Source organism: Carlito syrichta, unplaced genomic scaffold (assembly GCF_000164805.1).
Source record: "Carlito syrichta isolate Samal-C Ts95f unplaced genomic scaffold, Tarsius_syrichta-2.0.1 Scaffold315483, whole genome shotgun sequence".
NCBI lineage: Eukaryota > Metazoa > Chordata > Mammalia > Primates > Tarsiidae > Carlito > Carlito syrichta.
This window is the reverse complement of record NW_007259579.1, coordinates 271,680-280,498: the sequence shown is the minus strand read 5'-3', so window position 1 is coordinate 280,498 and position 8,819 is coordinate 271,680. Positions and strand designations below refer to the sequence as shown.

Genomic DNA, 8,819 nt, shown 5'->3' with positions numbered 1-8,819 from the left:
ACCAATTATCAGCTAGAGTGTAAAGAAAAAAATATACTGATTTAGTATATTTTTTCCTTAAAATTCTAGAAAAACTCATGAATTTCTTTTTTTTTTTTGGAGGTTGAAAGGTTTTATTTTTACAAAATCACAGCCGATGGATAGTAAAGTCTTCACCTATGGAGACCATGCTCCAGCTTGGGTCTGGAGCACCACTCTGCCAGAAGAGCTGCTCCCAAGAAAGGGGGTGGTGTCACAGGCAGGAACCCTTGGAGTTCAAAGTCCATGACTTAGCCAGAGCAGCCGCGGCAGCCACAGTGTGTGCAGTCGATGATGCAGCCCACTTCCAGCTTGCTTTTAGGAACCCAGCAGATGCGGTTTGTCCCAAAATTGGTGTCCCGTGTCTGAATGCACCGCAGGCAGCACAAGTTCTCGTACCCTTGCTTTTTCCATTTTGCAATCAGGTTTTTGTCTGCATAGCCTTCTTTAATACAGTATTCATATAGTTCTCTGCTGATGGCTTTCCACTTGTAAACGAGGTCAAAGATATAGCGAGTTTTCTGGTGATGGATCCTGAAGATGGGCCACAGAGATTCCACTTTCCCCTTCCCTTCACGAGGTTCTGTTTCAGCTTCTCTCATCTTTTGATCTAATTCATCCAATGTCGGGTCTATCAACTCCCAGCCATCTGGGGGTGCCTTCCGGCTCCTTTTGACTTTAGGTATCCGCCCCCCCCCCCCCCCCCGCAGGATCTGTAAAGATCTTAAGATCTGCTTCCCAAGAGTGTAACAGAAATACTTCTGGTCTCTGCAGTTACAGGCTTGGATTTTTGTCCAGCTCTAACAATTATTCTGTGACTTTGGGGACATCACTTTCCCTCTTTGGTCCTCAGTCTCATCTTTACAAACAGCAGACTCATTTCTCCCAAATTCATTCAGCCCCTCCCTTCTGTAAGGTATCTGACACTTTAGGAGGCGCCCTTCCCCGTCTCCTTTCATGAACTCTAACAATCGTACAGATGAGGAATCAAACTCCAAGAGGTACAGTCAGGGTCGCACAGCTGGGCATTTGCAAAGTCTGACAGTGAGTGAAGAGTTCCTGGCTCCCATATCAGTGATCTTTGAACTGGTCTCCCTTCCACTAAACCTACAGATAGGTAGATTCTGGTCCGCGGTCGCACAACCTGTGACAAAATAATGATCGCTTTCTCATGATGCAGAAAATTCGAGGGCCCCGGGCAAGCCTGGGAATCAGAGGAGGTCTCCTGGGGGAGGTGAAGGTGGAGGGAACCAGATCAAGAAGAAAGAGGTGTCGGGAGGTATAAAAGAGGTAGCGGGGCTTGGCAAAGGAAGTGAGGAGGAAAGGAAGCCGTTAAGACAAGACTGCAGGGAAGGCTCATCAAGAGGACAGAATGCGAACCCAGCTTAGAAAAAACAAGCAATGTTTAGACAGAAGACGTGTCTGGGAGAGAAAACGGCATGCAAGTCTAGAAACAAGACAGCCTCCAAATCATCCCTCCGCGGAACGAACAAGGCGCCGGCTCTTCTTGGTAACTCATTCCAGCCTCAAAATCCAGAGGACCGAACCCAACCCAGTCTAGAGGCTCAGATCGCCCTCATGTCTGGTGAAGACCATCTGTCCCTGACCACAGCAGTTCGATGAGATCTCATGAATTTCTAATTGCTCACATCTGTGCTGAGTCTCACTACAGATGCATAAGAAAGTTCTGTAAATGCCACATGTGAAATAAAATCTCATTCTTTAAATAGGCAGCTTATCTGAAGTTTATCTAGAGTATCACTTTTGTGTGCTCTTCTGAGAAGAGAAAACTCTGATTCCTTTCTCTGGTGAAATAGAAGCCCCCTTTCTTGATGTTTGCATCAATTTTAAGGGGAAGAACTTTTCTTAACATATCCCATTTGTCTTTTTTTTAACTTTAAATTTTTTTATTTTAAAGATGTGGGATATAATTCAGGGTAAGTTATACAAAATTCATCATGCAGCTACCCTTGTTGATGAGGTATGCCCCCCCTTCTCCAAGCAGATTCCCACTACTGCAAATCCCACCTCCCCGCTTCCCCCAGCTCCCTCCCTGTAGCTTCCCGCTACTGTCAATCCTTTTTTTATAGTATTAGGAGAGTTGTTCAAGGTCCACTTATGAGTGAAAACATGTGATCAGTTCTTTGTTTCTGTGAAAGATCACTCAGTATTATAGACTCTAAGTCCATCCAGGTTGTTGCGAAGTTCATGATTTTGTTCTTCTTTATGGCTGCGTAATATTCCATTGTGTATATGTACCACTTTTTTGTTGTTGTTCAGTCCTCTTTTGATGGGCAGCACAGTTGGTTCCACCCATTTGTCTTGATGCCACTCTTCTCCATCCAGGTAAGGGCCTGCCCATCAAGGACCCAGGAATACAAACAAATTGCACTTGTGGTTAGGAATCTGTGTCCATGGCCTTTCATCCTTAGGTTTAAGGTTTTATGAGTGATAATTTTCAAGAAAACTAGTAATTGCTTTTTTGGTTTTAGAAAAGCCAATACTCATATTTTAGTTAAAACAATTACCATTCATTGATTTAATAGAGTTGCTTCCTCAGCATCTACTTTCAGGCCTGACTTAAGTTGCTTGAGGCCCAGCTTTACCCCCTGGCCTTTGGCCTACTCAAAAGTTCTGCCAGAGAGTGGTTTGAATGATAGCCTGCTTGTTCCTCATCCTGCTGATCCCCAAACCCAACACTCCCCAGAGCTTCTGGCCATGATAAAACCTAATGATCAACACCAAAGTCTTGAATTAAGTTTCCCACTTGGAGCATGTTTTCTTCAAATTACCCAATCCACAACCCCCTTGAGGAAGCCTAAGTGAGAATACCCAAGGGCCTTAATAAAACTGTCCTCTCATAGGTTCCCTTCCTTCCTCCCTCTCCCCCCCCCATTAAGTTCCCTACTTACTTTGAACTTCCTGTTGGCCTTCCATCAGCACCCCAACCTCTGTGGACCTATGAGTAAACCATTTTTTTGGTTTCGTGCATTTTGATCTCACTTTCTCATTGTGTCTCACCTGACACATACAGCAGAACCAAACTCCCCTGTCTGCACTCTCCTAGAAAGTGTTTTATCTTTGTTCATGGCCACTCCGGAGAGAGACCTCAGGACCAGATTAGATATAAACCATTACAATTAAAATAAAAATGGTAATGAAAAGGGACTTCTTGGTACTTTGAGCTAAAAAGGTTTAGAGCCTCAGATTTTTCCATGTAAAAATAACTTCAGGGTCTTTTAACTGGAGTTTGAGTTTTCTCAACTCTCTCTTTAAAACAACTGCAGTATATGCTGCATCTCTGTTATTCTTATAAATATGGAATATTATTCAGACTACACTGGCTGGTGAATGTTCTAGGATCATGATGTAAATGTTCTTCCTGGAAACAACCAATCCATTTCTGCAAGACTTTAAATTATACTTGCAATCCTTTCTCGTTGCTCATTTGATAATGTATCTTTTCTCACTTACTTCTATTCATTAATTTTTTTTCTCTCCTATTATTTATCATTATGGTCTATGGCTGTTGCTTAACTCTCTAAGGCTATTTATACCATTTGCATGAATAATGCTACATAAAATAAAATAGTACCACACCAGAGATTAAGGAAACTCATTTTATAATATATGATTAATTGTAAGTGGCTACTCTTTCCATAATAAATTAATACAAAATGTGCTTAATCATATGTTATGGAGATATATAATGCATAAATAATTTTTTATGCTTTACTTTAATCAGCATTTCATACCAGGTTGCATTATCATCTATAAAATGTTTTTCAATTGTTCCCAGGCAGTCCAGACCATATAATCCTTATTTCAAGGAAAATAATTTAATATTTTCATCTTACATAGTAACACTAAAGGGCAGTTAATATTTTTTAGTTTCTTTCTAATTATTTGGGTCATTTCTAGGTAAGCCATTTTTTAATAAATCAAACATATCTTTAATTAGGAACATGATATGAAATATTAAAATAAAGAAATGGTCTTACAAATTTTAAGATTAAATTCCAGCTCAGCATATCACAGTCAAAAGTTACTTCACGTCTCAGAGTCTCCGTGGCTTGGTAAAATGGGAATGGCACTCATATCTACCCTGCCTGCATCATGAGACTGCCGGAAGCATCTAAGGTGATAGTGAATTTAAGAGCATTTTGTACATTTTAAAGCATCATGTATATGCAAGGTGCAATTATAATTGATTCCAAGCCTCTCTCTCAAAAAAAAAGCACAGTCACTGACATTTTCTTACATGTGCTCTCAGCACATCCATAGGAAACTGATGTTACTCTCTGTAAAACAGCTGAACCAATGAATCCCTTTAAAGTGTAGTTTGTGAAGGTGCAAGACTGTGGAACTTTTTTTTGGTGCTCCATCCCTCCCTTTCCAAGGTCCTTTGTTCTCTTTCAGCAGCAGAAGTCTCTGGAGACGGTAAGTATTCGCCAGCCTGATTTGATTTGTGTTGGCTTCTATAGAATTGTTTTGTCATCCTACTCTCCTAAGTCACACATGGTGCCACCTCTTCAGCCCCTGGCGATGGTATCCTGCACTACGACTCCCTCCCTGCCCATCCATTTAATCTGTTTTAGTCTCAGGCTACCAGCAACTTAGTTGTAAAACTGAGAAAAAAGAAAACTCACTAAAAGTTATTAAAAGTTTAACTCTGTGATCATTCCTACTTATATAAAACGTGTAGGCAACACACAACTTTTCTACAACTGTACTTTTACACATTGTAAAATGATTATAAAATCCTTCCATGGAATGAATGTGATCTTCCATTTTAACTAATAAGGAACTCTAATAACCAATGTCCCAAGGGAAATAGCCAAGGCTCTGCAGAGTTTAGGCATACTTGTCTGTGAGTGATTGTAACCCTGGACCCTGATCTCAATACCAGGAGGACTTCTTCCTTACCCCTCACGTTTTTGCAATGATAATAAACAGCCCAAATCTCAGGGTCTTTTCCCATAATACTTTGTTTCTCACTCGTGCGACCTAGGTTGCAATGGGGGAAGGAAGGTGGGAGGCTGTCAGCAAGAATTCTTTTCCACATAGTCATTAGAGGTCCGGTGTCAGAGAAACTTCATCATCAGAACATCACCAGTCACTGTGGTACAGGAAAGAGGGCAAGGGAACCATGCAAGGCCTGTCCTTGCCTTGGGCAGAAATGACAACCATCCTCCTACTTATAATTCTCAGCAAGAATTAAGAGCATGCCCCCAGCCATTGCAAGGGAAGGAGTTGTCTCCTCTGTGACCAGTAAGGAAGGGAGAACTAGGTATGATGGACACTGGTGGGACTGGTCCCTTCCCATCTCACCAACTCCTACCCATGCAGAAGGATGACAACCAGACTCCAGGACACTGGGATGTGCTTGCTTAGTATGCCCTCTTTCAGTAGCTCCCCCTCATTTATTTTCACCTCCTTTCTACTTCACCCCTGTTTACATTCAGGTCCTTTGACCAGGAGCTGGGGTGGCGGCTGGCAGAGTTAACCAGCAGTGCCATACACTTCCCTACCGGGCCTGCGCCCACATCAGGGCTTGCTCTCAGGAGATCATAGACGCTCAGGGGTTGTCACTGAGACTCTGCGCTCTGGTGTTTGTGACAGCAACAAAGACCCAGTTTTTTTCATTCTTGTTTTCAGTAACAACTGCTTTTTGCATGGGAGTTGCAAAGGATAGTCTGCCCAGTTTTCTGTTGGAAACTCTAGAAAGCACTTAGAGCAGGCAGACCAACGGAAATGAGAATTGTCTACTTGAACTCCCCAGTTTTCAGGGACATGGGGAATTGGGATGGCAAGCCCATCCACCCTGGGCCCCAGGATGGCCACCAAGTTCCTCATTCACCCTCTTGATGTCACAGCTAAGAGTGGTAGTGAAACCTATCACCATACAAAAAACTCCAAATGAATCAAAGACCTAAATGTAAAACCTCAAACTATAAGAATCTTAGAAAATGCAGGAGACACCCTTATGGAAATTGGAACTGGCAACCAATTCCTGATCAAAACCCTAAGTGCAGATACCATAAGAAATTAGATAGACAAATGAGACCTCATCGAACTGAGGAGCGTCTACAAAGCAAAAGAAATCATCAGGAAAGCAGGGAGATGGCCTACAGAATAGGAAAAAAATATTTGCCAATTGTATATCTGACAAAGGCCTAACATCTAGGATCTACAAGGAACTCAAATGCACCGAAAGGAAAAGAACAACCCCATTAAAAAGTGGGCAAAAGACATGAATAGACATTTTTCAAAAGAAGATATACAGGCTGCCAACAAACACATGAAAAAGTGCTTATCCTCACTAATCATCAAAGAAATGCAAGTCAAAACCACACTGAAATTACACCTAACCAAAGTAAGAATGGCAATCATTAATAAAACAAACAACAAGAGATGCTGGCAAGAATGCGGTGAAAAAGAAACTCTCCTATGCTGCTGGTGGGAATGCAAACTAGTGCAACCTCTTTGGAAGACAGTGTGGTGATTTCTGAAATAACTAGAAATTGACCTTCCATATGACCCAGCAATTCCTCTATTGGGAATATACCCAGAAGAACTCAAATCATTCTACAAAAGAGATATCTGCACATGCATGTTTATTGCAGCTCTATTCACAATAACAAAAATATGGAACCAACCATGCTGCCCATCGAAGCTGGACCAGATTTAAAAAATGTAGTACATATACACAATGGAATATTATGCAGTTATAAAGAAGGACAAACATACGGACTCTGCAGCAACTTGGATGGATTTAGAGTCGATCATACTTGGTGATCTATCACAGAAACAAAGAACAGAGTACCATATGTTCTCACTTATAAGCAGACTTTGAACAATTATAATACTATAGGAAAGTGATTGGTAGTAGTGGGAAACTGTCAGGGGAGAGGTGTGGGATTGGCAGTTGAGGGAAACTGCTAGGGGAGGGAGGGGCACACCTCATCAACAAGAGTATCTGCATAATAAACATTTGTATACCTAATCCTGAATTGTACCACACATCTTTAAAAAAAAGAGTGGTAGTGAAAATTATAATTGCAGTTATATATATGTATATATATTTATGCATATATGTCATATATGTATATATGTCATCAGAGACTGTGTGTGTGTGTATGTGTGTGTGTGTGTGTGTGTGTGTGTATGTGTACGTCATATACATATGACATCCTCTGATTTTGACCCTTGAACCTATGACATTCACACACCTTTTTAGAAAGACTTTTTTCAAATATCGATCAGGACTATATATTGCCATTTTAACTTGGAAACATGTTTTAACCCAGATGATTCAAAATAAGTAAGAACGTCTGGCATGACTGTTTATCTTTTAGGCTTGAGACCTAAACCAATCTTAATACATAGTATTTATAACATTATGTAGACTGTCCCTTTTAAGTAATCCAAAAATAAAAGTCTCTAATTTGCTTACACCTACTTACACCTATAGGAAGCACTGAAGCCCACTGATGAGTTGAAGAAGGGCTGATGTATCTGCAGGTCCAGGCCTGGTACTAAATTCCCTCAGCCCTGCAGTCTAGGCTCACAGACATGAGCAACTTCTTATTTTTGTCCTCCAGGAGAAGATGGTTTTCAATTTTGAAACTTCATGAGGTTCTGGCTCTTGAAATTAAAAAGTATATATATTAGCATTTACAGGCTAGCTGGTTTAAAAGGGAACCGAAAAATACAGTGAAAATTCCCAGTATTGGGTATTAATATGACACTACCTATGAGTTACTTCCAGAACATGTTCTCTAATTAACTATTTCTAAGTGTCTACTGAAATAGATTTAACTGTCCTACCCTCTCCTGCATTTCATGTGTAAATGCCAAAACCCAGAACTATGCTGATTCTTCACTTAGGTAAAGGGTGAAATTTTTTATACATCTAAGTTTTATTCAATCCTGTACTTAGCAGGGATCAGAGCAAGTGCTTAATTCTGCATGGGAATTGTGCCTTCAGGAAAGCAGAAGGCCACAGGCCAAAGAAGAATGGGTCCTGTGTCAACAAGCAGCAGAGAAGGCAGATGACAGACCAAATAGTGTAGCAGTGTGAGACTCAAAGGGTATTGACTTTTTTTCTTTCTTACATCGTTTCAAGTTTTAAAAATTAATGCTTTTACTTTTCTTTTCAAATTTAAACTTTTACTGGCCATATAAAATTGTGAATGTTGCAATTACAATACGAAGGCATCTTCACAGGAATGTTTTAAAGCATTTTAATTATTTAAAAGAAAGTGCTGGGAAACCAGAATCTGAGCAAACTGTTGGTGTTGACAAGGAGTCAAGCTTGTGGGGTTCCTATTAACACACTATTACGAGATCCTTGTGGACCAGGTGGGAACAAACCGCTTGCCAGCCACAGATTGATCTACTAGAAGACAATTTCTCGCCTAAATTTCACATGCACGTTGACCACTAATGTAGTGAATCCTGAATTGTATCCCATATCTTTAAAATAAAACAATAAAAAAGGAAGAAGACAGTCTTCTAGGCAACTCCAACCATCTTTGTAAGCCAGTATTAATTTTAAAAATGTAATTGCAGTCACAGGATTATCTGCAGAAATACTTTTAGCAAGAATTTGACTGACTCTTTTTTTTTTTTTTTTGAGTTGGAGTTTCACTCCATCACCCAGACTGGAGTGCAGTGGCCGCTCCCGGCCACCGCAGCCTTGACCTGCTGGGCTCCAGCGATCCTTCCGCCTCAGCTTTCCGAGTAGCTGGAACTACAGGCGTGCGCTACCACACCCAGCTGATTTCTGATTTATTGTA

The 8,819-nt window shown here is 40.8% G+C and overlaps 1 pseudogene; it reads right to left on the bottom strand.

The window, feature by feature from the left end:
• Positions 1-269: 269 nt before the first annotated feature.
• Positions 270-8,819, bottom strand: part of LOC103275479 — a 9,801-nt pseudogene continuing 1,251 nt past the window's right edge.